This window comes from Chiloscyllium plagiosum, unplaced genomic scaffold (assembly GCF_037043375.1).
Source record: "Chiloscyllium plagiosum isolate Xiang-an unplaced genomic scaffold, Cpla_swu_hap1 HiC_scaffold_7, whole genome shotgun sequence".
In the NCBI taxonomy this organism is placed as follows: Eukaryota; Metazoa; Chordata; class Chondrichthyes; order Orectolobiformes; family Hemiscylliidae; genus Chiloscyllium; species Chiloscyllium plagiosum.
This window is the reverse complement of record NW_028270145.1, coordinates 84,580,475-84,592,811: the sequence shown is the minus strand read 5'-3', so window position 1 is coordinate 84,592,811 and position 12,337 is coordinate 84,580,475. Positions and strand designations below refer to the sequence as shown.

General features: G+C 41.3%; 1 protein-coding gene across 1 annotated transcript in view; it reads left to right on the top strand.

Moving 5' to 3' along the window:
• Positions 1-12,337, top strand: part of LOC122551725 (low-density lipoprotein receptor-related protein 1-like) — a 1,910,187-nt gene that overhangs the window by 1,023,356 nt on the left and 874,494 nt on the right. The gene's annotated exons all lie outside the window — the stretch shown is intronic.

Here is a 12,337-nt window from a genome sequence, read left to right as displayed (position 1 = left end):
TGACAGAATATTCTTTTGTTAATAGATTTGAAACTTTGCAGCCTTGTTCTCCCAGTTTATTCCACTTGCAGATTCCACCATCTCTGTAGCTCACGCATTTTAAATTTGCTCACATATTCTAAAGACTCTTCTTTGTTTGCTTGCAACTATTTCCTTTGCCGACTCTGCCCTTCCTTGCTGGCCTTTCAGCTCCCTTGCCCACTTGCAGATTCAGACAACAGCAACCCCACCTCCTTTAACCACTCTGCCCACCCAACCAAGGCCGGCTCTCACACATTGACAACCCATCCCGACTCAGGCTTAGCATGCTCCCTTGCGCACTGAGACATCTTTTCAACTGATAGCAATCCCTAATGCTTGGACCCAGGCACTGGTATACTCCCAGTCCTGTGCTGCACTCCCTCCATGGCTCAGGCTCAAGTGACATCAACCCCATCCCCACCAAGGCCTGGACTTAGCCAGCAGCAGCCCCAGTGACACAATCACCACTTCACTTCCCAACTGCTCCTCCAATCACAAGCTGGTTCTCATCTCCACTTGCTGTTCTTAGATTCACAAGTGTCAAGCTAATGGGCCTCAAGGTTTGTGGAAAGAGTTGTAGCTTGGGTGCCTTTTGCAGTTGTTGTGGGTATGTTCTCCGAGCTAATGGGCCTATCAGCAAGAAGCATGGGAAAGAAATAAGCTCTGATAGAAAGAAGGGCTGCCTGCCAATTCTGTCAATACAACAAGGGTGGCACGGTGGCTCAGTGGTTAGCACTGCTGCCTCACAGCACCAGAGACCCAGGTTTGATTCCAGCCTTGGGGGACTGTCTGTGTGGAGTTTGCACCTTCTCCCCATGTCTGCATGAGTTTCCTCCGGGTGCTCCAGTTTCCTCACACAGTCCAAAGATGTTCAGGTTAGATGAATTGGCCATGCTAAATTGTTCATCGTGTTCAGGGATGTATAGGTTAGGTGTAAATGTAGGGGAATGGGTCTGGGTGGAATACTCTTTCAGAGGGTCAGTGTGGGCTTTTTGGGCCTAAGGGCCTGTTTTCGCACAGTAAGGATTCTACTTCTATAATTATAGAACATAGAACATTACAGGGCAGTACAGGCCCTTCGGCCCTCTATGTTGTGCCGCCCTGTCATAATAATCTGAAGCCCATCCCACCTACACTATCCCATGTACTTCTGTTTGCCTGTCCAATGACAACTTAAATGCACTTAAACTTGGCGAATCTACTACCGATGCAGGCAAAGCATTCCATACGCTTACTACTCTCTGAATAAAGAAACTACCTCTGACATCTGTCTTATACCTATCTCCCCTCACTTTAAAGTTGTGTCCCCTCGTGTTTGCCGTCCCCATACTTGGAAAAAGGCTCTCCCTGTCCACCCTATCTAACCCTCTGATTATCTTGTATGTCTCTATTGAGTCACCTCTCAACCTTTTTCTCTCTAATGAGAACAGCCTCAAGGCCCTCAGCCTTTCCTCATAGGACATTCTTTCCATACCAGGCAACATCCTAGTAAATCTCCTCTGCACCCTTTCCAAAGCTTCCACATCCTTCTTATAATGCAGTGACCAGAACTATACACAATATGGCCGTACCAGAGCTTTGTACAGCTGCAGCATAACCTCCTGGTTCCGGAACTCAATCCGTCTATTAATAAAGGCCAAAACACTGTATGCCTTCTTAACAACCCTGTCAACCTGGGTGGCAACTTTCATGGATCTGTGTACATCGACACCGAGATCTCTCTGCTCATCTGCACTCCCAAAAATCTTACCATTAGCCCAGTACTTTGCATTCCGATTACTCCGTCCAAAGTGTATCACCTCACACTTGTCTGCATTAAACTCCATTTGCCACCTCTCAGCCCAGCTCTGCATCCTATCTATGTCTCTCTGCAACCTATTACATCCTCCGTCACTATCCACAACCTACCGACCTTAGTGTCGTCCGAAAATTTACTAATCCACCCTTCTAAGCCCTCATCCGGGTCATTTATAAAAATGACGAACAGCAGTGGACCCAACACCGACCCTTGCGGTACGCCGCTAGTAACTGGACACCAAGATGAACATGTTCCATCAACTACAACCCTCGGTTTTCTTTCAGCAAGCCAATTACTGATCCAAACTGCTATGTCTTCCACAATCCCATTCCTCCGCATTTTGTATAATAGCCTACTGTGGGGAACCTTATCGAATGCCTTGCTGAAATCCATATACACCATATCAACCGGTTTACTTTCATCTACCTGTTTGGTCACTTTGTCAAAAACCTCAATAAGATTCGTTAGGCACGACCTACCCTTCACAAAACCGTGCTGACTGTTCCTGATCAGATTATTCTTTTCTAGATGGTTATAAACCCTATCTCTTATAACCTTTTCCAACACTTTACCAACAACAGAAGTGAGACTCACTGGTCTGTAATTACCAGGGTTGTCTCTACTACCCTTTTTGAACAAGGGAACCACATTTGCTATCTTCCAGTCCTCAGGCACTATTCCTGTAGACAATGATGATTTGAAGATGAATGCCAAAGGCTCGGCAATCTCTTCCCTTGCTTCCCAGAGGATCCTAGGGTAGATCTCATCCGGCCAGGGGACTTGTCTATTTTCACATTCTGCAGTATTTCTAATACCTCTTCCTTGTGAACCTCAATCTCTTCTAGTCTAGATGCAAGTATCTCTGTATCTTCCTCACCAACATTTTCATTTTCTATAGTGAACACTGTCGAAAAATATTTATTTAGTGCTTCCCCTATCTCCTCTGACTCCACACACAACTTCCCACTATTATCCTTGATTGGCCCTAATTTAACGCTCGTCATTTTTTTATTCCTGACATACCTATGGAAAGCCTGAGGGTTAACCCTGATCCTATCTGCCAACAACTTCTCATGTCCCCTCCTGGCTCTTCTGAGCTCTCTTTTTAGGTCTTTCCTGACTTCCTTGTAACCCTCAAGCGCCCTGAGTTTTCACATTTTGTCCTTACAGAAGCCGCCTTCTTCTCCTTGACCAGGGATTCCACTTCCTTAGTAAACCACAGCTCATGCGTTCTATATCTTCCTCCTTGTCCGACAGGTACATACTATTCTAGGACACACAGGAGCTTTTCCTTGAATAAGCTCCACATTTTTAATGTGCTCATCCCCTGCAGTTTCCTTCTCCATTCTACGCTTCCTAAATCTTTCCTAATTGCATCATAATTTCCCTTCCCCCAGCTGTAACTCTTGCTCGGTGGAGTACATTTTCCATCACTAAAATTCTAACTGTTCTCCCATTGATCACCTGATATTTGAACTGGGCATTTTGATAGCTTTTGAGTGTGAATTCACCCTTAGCCCTCATGATTTTTAAGCCCTGCTCAGAGCACGCAAGGACTTCAAGATGGTATGGTGGCTCAGTGGTTAGCACTGCTGCCTCCCAGCAGTAGGGACCCAAGTTCAATTCTACCTTTGGGTGACGATTTGTATGGAATTCACACATTCTCTCTGTGTCTGTGTGGTTTCCTTCAGGTGCTTTGGTTTCCTCCCAAAGTTCAAAGATGTGTAGGTTGGGTGGATTGGCCATACCAAATTGGCCATTGCATCTAGGCTGGACGGATTAGCCATGGGAAATGCAGGGTTACAAGGATAATGTAAGAGGGTTGGATCAGGGTAAGATGCTCTTTGGATGGTTGGTGTGGACTCAATGGCCCAAATGGCCTGATTCCACATTGTCGGAATTCTATGACAAGCTATGTGGATAGTTTTCTATACTGTTTGTGACCAATCCTATGGCTGCCTCGCTCATAAATATAGGAAGTCCCTCCCTAAATCTTTTTCTGTCTCTCTCTCTGTCTCTGTCTCTCTCTCTCTCTCTCTCTCTCCATCTCCTCCTTTAAAACGCTCCTTAAAGTGTCTTGAACAAGGTTTTTGGTTTTATTTAGTTTTAAGCAGTTGTTGCCGTTCTCTCCTTATGATGGAAAAGGAGGAGAACATTAAAACAGTTAAAAGTATCATGAAGGCTAGACCAGGAAAGAGTGACAAATGCAAAAGCTCTGAAGGATATTTGTGAACTGGATGGTGTTTCTAACATCAATAAATGACAGTTTCATGATGACCGTTCCTGAGCGAGTTTTCAAATACCATTAAAGATGCTTTGTATCTAAATCCCACTATTTACCATTGTAGGGTTTGAATTCCCCACCCACAACATTGCCTTAGACCACTGGATTGCTAGGGCAATAACAATGCCACAATATTACTGTATCCCATGTGACAGATGATACCAGCCCACCAACCACAGTTTCCTGCAGTGTATCTGTAGGCTGCTGAAGCCCTTCAACCATCTCTCAGAGGAAGTTTGGACAATTTTCTAAGGCTGCTATTGTGAATCTGTGCTACTTTCTATGTAAAGGTCTACAACCTCACTCCACTGGCAGAAATCCTCTAACATTGGCTTAAAAGAGTAAGCGCTGTCCTGGCTTTTCATTTTTTTGGTTTGCATCCTTCCAAACTATCACAAAATGATCTGGGGATCATGAATCAAGACACATTTAACTGATCATGCATTCCTCGACTTATCTACTTTCATTTACGTTCAACAGCAAGATGAAAAAGTGCAGCACTGGAAAAGCGCAGCCGGTCAGGCAGCATCTGAGGTGCAGGAGAGTCGATGTTTCGAGCATAAGATCTTCATCAGACTGTCATTGACTGTCCTACTCCTCCAACACTGCCTGACCAGCTGTGCTTTTCCAGCGTGGCACTTTTTGAATCTGATATCCAGCATCTGCAATCCTCACTTGCTCCTCGCTCAACAGCAAAGGCAGAGATCCAGAGAACCTCACCAGTTTCAGGATGTACATACAGAGCAAATATTGAAGGCATGAGCTGGGACAAAATTTTTCATCTGGTAATCAGGAAATAGTTTCATTTATTCCTAGTACAGATTTTCTGTTATGCAAGACTGAAGATCAATGTATATCATGCAGTCAGATGTCAAAATGCACTTAATCACACTTATGAGCAGCCACATGAAGGACAAGATTCTAAGAGATAAAGTTTAGCTCTACTGCAATGGGTCATGACTCCATTAGTTAAAATTGAGAGGACAGTCAGAATGACGCATGGAAAGAGGCTTTTGCTGCATGTGCTCAAATTTCATAATGCCATTGACTACTGCAACATTATGTCAATTTTCTCTGCAGTATGCATCCTTGAATCTGTGACACACAACCCTGAAGCTATTGACATCCTTCTCCTCAGCTTCTTCTTGAAAAGTACATATGCTGGCCTACATTATGGACTTTTTGTTCCATCATGCTTGATGAATCAGCTGGTGGCTCTTCTAGTAAGTCCTTCTTGTTGTTTGGAAGATAGGAAGTAAGTGCCACCAGCTAAAAAGCAAATCTTTAAGAACTTGGGTTGGGACTACTTTGGACAATTTAATGTCAACATAGTGGCTCTGCAGTTATACGAAACCTGGTCTCTACTTCCCACCTTCAGATCTTTAATGTTTTTCACCATTGGGAAGAATGGGGCTCATCTATCTCCCCTTTTGCTCCAAGTCCTCATTCTCCATTTGAGGACCCATGGTCTTGGAGGATTTGTAGGTAGGAATAACAAAATGTCATCAAGGATTAGCATGATTCCTTTGAAATAAAGGAGAGAATGAAAAGGGACCGAAGTTTGTTGGTAATTGTGCTCATATAATACTAAATAACAAGTATTGTGTCACTCTGAATGTACAACTGAAACCCTTCACATATATTAGCCTGAGGAATAAAGTCCGTTGTATAGTTCTAATATGTTAATACTGTCTTCATGTTCTTTGAAGCCTAAGTTACCATTTGCTTCCAGACATGACCAAAGGTTTTTAACCAGGTGATGTGTGTAACATCTCCTAAAAAGTGCATTATCATTAAAATTAGATAAGTAATATATAAGTGAAGCTAAGAGTGCTGAACCAGTTAAGTACAGTTGAACTGAAGATGAAATTAATCACTAAATTTTAATCTTGTGTTGAATTTAACTTTTCTCTGAAATATCACTTAACATTTTCCACATTTCTTTAACTTTTTTTCAATTCAGTGGAAACTTTAATGGCATATTGTAATGTTGTAAATGAAAAAGAATATTCAGATCTCTGCATAAATTTGGTTAATTGCCTGAATTGTAACAATAGCTGTAATAAATGTGCACATCTTGGTTGAATATATTTGGATAAATGATACCAATTACAAGTTCACATGCCTTGTTTTCAGTAATGATGTGTTTATGGTCCAGAACAACATATTTACCCTTGAATTAACCATATAATTATTCAACCTCAAATGTCAGCACTCGGCAGTTAAAGCATATTCACTTGTGCAAATAATACATGCACTGCTATAAGAAAAAGTGTTTTTGTTCAGTTGATTGTCTTGGAAATGATAATGTTGCAATTTAACCTTTAAGAATTAGAAATAAGAACAAAAAAGCAAGTTATTTATGTTCCTTAATTGTATTGCATTGGCAGACAAAGGTGGTGATCACGATTTAATATATCAGCTATATATTCTGCACTTAAAAGACATATATTCTGTAATCCCTTCATTTTTTTTTTTCATTTTTGGTAGTTAGCATTCCCTCATCTGATTTTTTTTTTTCGAATTCTGCTTTTTCTTAAAAACAAAAAAAATACCTGTCTTTCAACCATGTAATCTTCCATTCCTCTTTGGTAAAATTATCTTCAGAAATATTTTACATTTTGTTGGTGTGTTTGTTGTTTTGTGCTCTAGATTTTCTCTTTCCATCTTAAAATAAAACAAAAGAAAGTGCTTTGCCCAATATACTAAGCTGAGATTTTAAAGTGTACTATATTTCAACATATGTTGATTTAAACTATTGCTGACAAGCTTTCTGAGTCTGTTTTATTTATAACAGAGCAATTTATAATCCCTGTTTGGAGTTGCAGAGCAATGTTAATATTTTCTAATAAAATGACTGCATATTTCGTGAAAGTAAAATGGATATGTTTAATAAGTTCATCAGCGAGGAATGTTACCTCACAAACGCCTTGTGTAATTCATGATTGTTGAAGGGCAATCTATATTAGATGACAAAGGACAATTTGAGGTCTGAACATGAAGATTGTTGACTTTAGAATCCCACTATTAACAGAGTGTACAATTATTTGTAATGTTAATCAAAGTTGGCTGCATCATATTACACACATATAAAAAAGATTGCTGGCATTTAATACTACATAACATATTGGATTTTCTTTTCCTTCTTGTCAAAGTTGAAATAAATTAACACATTTAAAGCTGGACAAAGAAGTTAGATCATGATATCCCCCCAAAAAAACAATTCTTTCAAATTTGACTCTTTTGGAGTAGAGTGATTTTCAGACCTTGTACCAGGCAAACATTGTGCAGTGGAAACTTGAAAATGAGATGGGAATGTTGTTTAAATTGATGGAATGACCATCCTCACCTGCCCAGAGTGTTCACATGAGTTGTTCTGGGGGCAATAGGTCTTTTGAATTTGTTTACCAAGATTCCAATAGAGATGGTTACACTGATTGGTCATCACTGTCAATAAATTAATCCCACCCTCCCTCATTTCCCTTGATCCCTTATGCCAGAAGAGCTTTATCTACCCCCTTCTTGAAAGCACACAATATTTTGATCTGAATGACTTTCTGTGGTAATGAATTCTTCAGCTCACCATTCTCTGGGGGAACAATGATCTCTTTATCTCAGTCCTGAAATGTTTATTCCTTATTGTTAAACTGTGACCCCTACTTCTACATTCCTCCACTAATTTCCTGCAACTATCCTATTTAGTTCAGTTAGAATGTTATAGGTTTCTACGAGAACCTTCTACATTCTTCTAAACTCCAGAGAATACAATCCTTATCAACTCAATATCTCTTCGTATGCCAGTCCAGCCATTCTGGGAATTAATATGATAAACCTTCACTGCACTCCTCTCGAGCAAGAACATCCTTCGTCAGATATAAATGCACTCTACCCACTATCTGCTGACAGTCCAGCAGCTGGAGAGCAGATTTTAGACTGGACTCAGACATCACACAGCAATCAGACTGCTTCTCTCTCAGCCAAATCCAATGTCACACCCTTATCAGATATTTTAACATCCAGATTTCCTCCCATCTTACTCTGAGGACAGCTAGACACCTAACATTGTTACAACATAAATGCATAGAGTTGCCAAGAGTGCTCCAATTTCCCAGCCCTAACCCTCTTCAAGAGCACCAGATGAATCCTGGGGCATTGTGCTAATTTGCTACCCAGACAACATTTAGATAAAAATGAGAATTTATGCCAGAATTCTTCTAAATTGCTTCATGCAAGTGGACGCAGTAGTGCAGTGATTTTATTATTGGACCGAAAATCCAGAATCCCAGGTAATACTCTGGGATCAGGGCCCAAGTCACATCCTGGCAGATGATGGAACCTACATTCAATAAAATAAAAATCTGACAATTAAATTCAAAGGATGCCCATAAAAGAATTGCTTCTAAAATGAAACTCATTTGGCTCACTAATTCCCTATTTAGGGAAAAAAATTCTGCCTATACATGACAGTAGTCTCTCAGCAAAGCTCATTCATTTAACTGCCCAGCAAGCCATTCAGTTGGATAAAACTGCTAAAACGTCTCAAAGAAATGTAACTGAACAATCCACTTGGCATCAACCTGCGCAATGGAAACTAGAAAGCCAAATCAATACTGCAAAATCTTTCTTTCTAACTTCCTTTCTGGGGGCCTGTGCCAAAATTAGTTAAGATATCTCACAGACTAGTCAATAAACATGTAGTTATATTCTTGGAATTGTACCTTACAGACAATGCCCCACGTGTACCATCCCTGGTTATGTCCTGTGCCAGCAGTGGTACAACCCAGCAGAGGTGGAAGAACAGTTGTGCGAAGAAGGGAGGTAGGGGTGCGGTTGCGGTGGGAGTCATCAACATTGACAATGTACTCTGTTAACATTGATGCTTTCAGCTCAAACATGGACAAGGAAAGCCCCTGCTGACCATCATGTACCTCCCCTCCACAGCAACATTACCCCCTTCCCCCCCACCTCACCTCTCAGCTTGGCTGCAAATACTCCATACTGAACACTACAAAGAGGAATCACTGGGGATGGCAAAGGTGCAGAATGTACTTTGGAGGGGCATTTCAATATGACAACCAAATGCAGTTCAGCAGCAATACTACTGACCAACCTGCTCAAGTTCTGGACCTGCTAGACTGTGTCTGCAGTAGCTGCTGGAGGAGCCAACAAGCATGAAAAACATATTTGACCTCATCTTCAGTAATCTCCCGACCAGACATAAGCACTGCACAGTCCTTGGAACATTCACTTTGAATACACCTTCCAACATATTGTGTGACATGATCACCCCATGCTAAACGGAATAAATTTTAAGCAGATCTAATTTACCAAAACTTGTTATCTATGTGCTACGGGCCTTAAGCAGTAGTAGAAGTTTATTTAACACAATCTACAAATTTGTGGTGTGTCAGCTCCCCAAATTTACCATTACCATTAAGCCTATTTCAATGAAGAGGGCAGGAGGGCATGCCAGAAGCAGCACCTGGCATATCTAACAATGAGCTGTGAAGCTAGTGTAGCGACTACATGCATGCCATACAGTAGAACATCGAACATAGAACATTACAGCGCAGTACAGGCCCTTCGGCCCTCAATGTTGCGCTGACCTGTGGAACCAATCTGAAGCCCATCTAACCTACACTAATCCATTCTCGTCCATCTACCTATCCAATAACCATTTAAATGTTCTTAAAATTGGTGAGTCTATACTGTTGTAGGATCTGTTTCACATCCCTATTACTCTCTAAGTAAAGAAACTACCTCTGACATCTGTCCTATATCTATCACCCCTCAATTTAAAGCTATGTCCCCTCATGCTATCCATTGCTATCCAAGGAAAAAGGCTTTCACTGTCCAACCTATCTAACCCTCTGATTATCTTGTATGTCTTAATTAAGTCGCCTCTCAACCATCTTCGCCTCAAGTCCCTCAGCCTTGCCTCATAAGATCTTCCCCCAAACCAGGCAACATCCTAGTAAATCTCCTCTGAACCCTTTCCAAAGCTTCCACATCCTTCCTATCATGCTGTTATCAGAACTTTACGCAATACTTCAAATGTTACCGCACCAGAGTTTTGCACAGTTGCAGAATGATCTCATGGTTCTGAAACTCAATCTCTCTACTAATAAAAGCTAACACACTATATGCCTTCTTAACAACTCTATCAACCTGGGTGGAAACCTTCAAGGATCTATGTACGTGGACACCGAGATCTCTCTGTTCATCTACACTACCAAAAATCTTACCATTAGCCCAGCACTCTGCAATCCTGTTACTCCTTCCAAAGTGAATCACCTCACCCTATTCCGTATTAAACTCCATTTGCCACCTTTCAGCCCAGCTCTGCAGCTTATTTATGTCTCTCTGACAACATCCTTTGTCAATATCAACAACTCTACCGAACATAGTGTTATTTGCAAATTTACTAATACATCCTTCTATGCCCTCATCCAGGTTATTTATAAAAATGACAAACAATAGTGGAACCAAAACAGCTCTTGCAGTTCGCTAATTTCTGATCCAAACCGCTAAATCACCCTCAATCCGTATTTTGTGCAATAGCCTTACCGTGGGGAACCTTATCAAATGCCTTCCTGAAATCCATACACACCACATCAACTGCTTTACCCTCATCCACCTGTTTGGTCACCTTCTCAAAAAACTCAATAATGTTTGTGAGGCACGACCTACCCCTCACAAAAGCGTGTTGACTATCCCTAATTAACTTAGGATTTATAATCATTAAGAAAATAATATCTCTAATAATCCTTTCCAACACTTTATGCACAACTGAAGTAAGGCTCACAGGTCTATAACTTCCAGGGTTGTCTCTACTCCCTTTCTTGAACAAGAGAATGACATTTGCTATCCTCCAGTCTTCTGGTACTATGCCAGTAGACAATGATGACAGAAAGATCAAAGCCAAAGGCTCGGCAATCTCCTCTCTAGCTTCCCAGAGAATCCTGGGATAAATCCTAGATAAATCCTTGGACATAAGTACTGCAGCAAGTGATAGAGATCGCTAAGCAATTCCACAACCAATGGATCAGATCTAAGCTCGGAGATCCTCTGACATCCATTAGTGAATAATGGTCAACAATTCAACATCTCTCTGGAGGAGGGGGTCTCCACAAGCATCCGAATCCTCAATAATGGGGAACCCAACACATTGGTCAAAAATTAAGACTGAAGAATCACAACAAACCTTCACCAGAAGTGCTGAGTTAATGATCCAGCTCAGCCTCCTTCAGAGATCCTCAACATCACAAGTCTTTAGCCAATTTGGTTTACTGTACATGACATTCCAATAAGACCATAGTTAATAGGAACAAGAGGATGCTGCTTGGCCCCTCAAGCCTGCTCCATTATTCAACAGGATCATGATTGATCCAACAGTCCTTACATCCACATTCCTGTGTTTCCCCATTACCCTTATTGTCTTACTGATCCATCAAACTATATAACTCTCTTAGCCTTAAATATACAGAAGTACTCTGCCCCCGCAGAGTACTCTGGAAAGGAGTTCCAAAGACACTCAACCTCTGAAAGAAGAAATTCATCCATATCCCAGTCTTAGTTTGGCATCCCTTAATTCAGAAACACTACCTTCTGATCCTAGACTCTCCCATGAGGGTAAGCATCTTTTCAGCACTGTCAAGTTCCTTAAGAGTCCTATATGTTTCAATGGGATCACCTCTCACCTTTCCAAATTCCAATGAGCAGAGTCCCAACATATTTAACCGTTGCTCATAAGACAGTCTTTCCATACTGTGGTTCATTCTACTGGCTCTTCTCTGAACGCCAATAAATGGTTGAAAAAGCTGGATACTGCAAAGCCTATGGAACCTGACAATATTCTGTCATTAATTAAGCCTTGAGCTCCAGAACATGCTGATCCCCTAAAATATTCCAGTACAGCCATGACATTGTCATCTCCATCCCCAATGTGGAAAACTTCCCCGGGCATGTCCTGTGCACAGAGAAACAGGACAAATCCAATCCGCCCAATTACTGCCCTTTCAATATCCTTTCACTCATCAAGAAAAAAGAAAAAGAGGTACAGTCAGGTACTGAAGCAGTCTATGTCTAGATACAATGAGAAACCAGACAAGACCCAGGCTTATAGTGACATGTGACATGTAATGTTCACATCACTCAAGTGTTAGGCAATGAGCATCTCCAACAATTCAGAATGTAGCCATCTCCCCTTGAGTTCAATGATATTACCATCACTG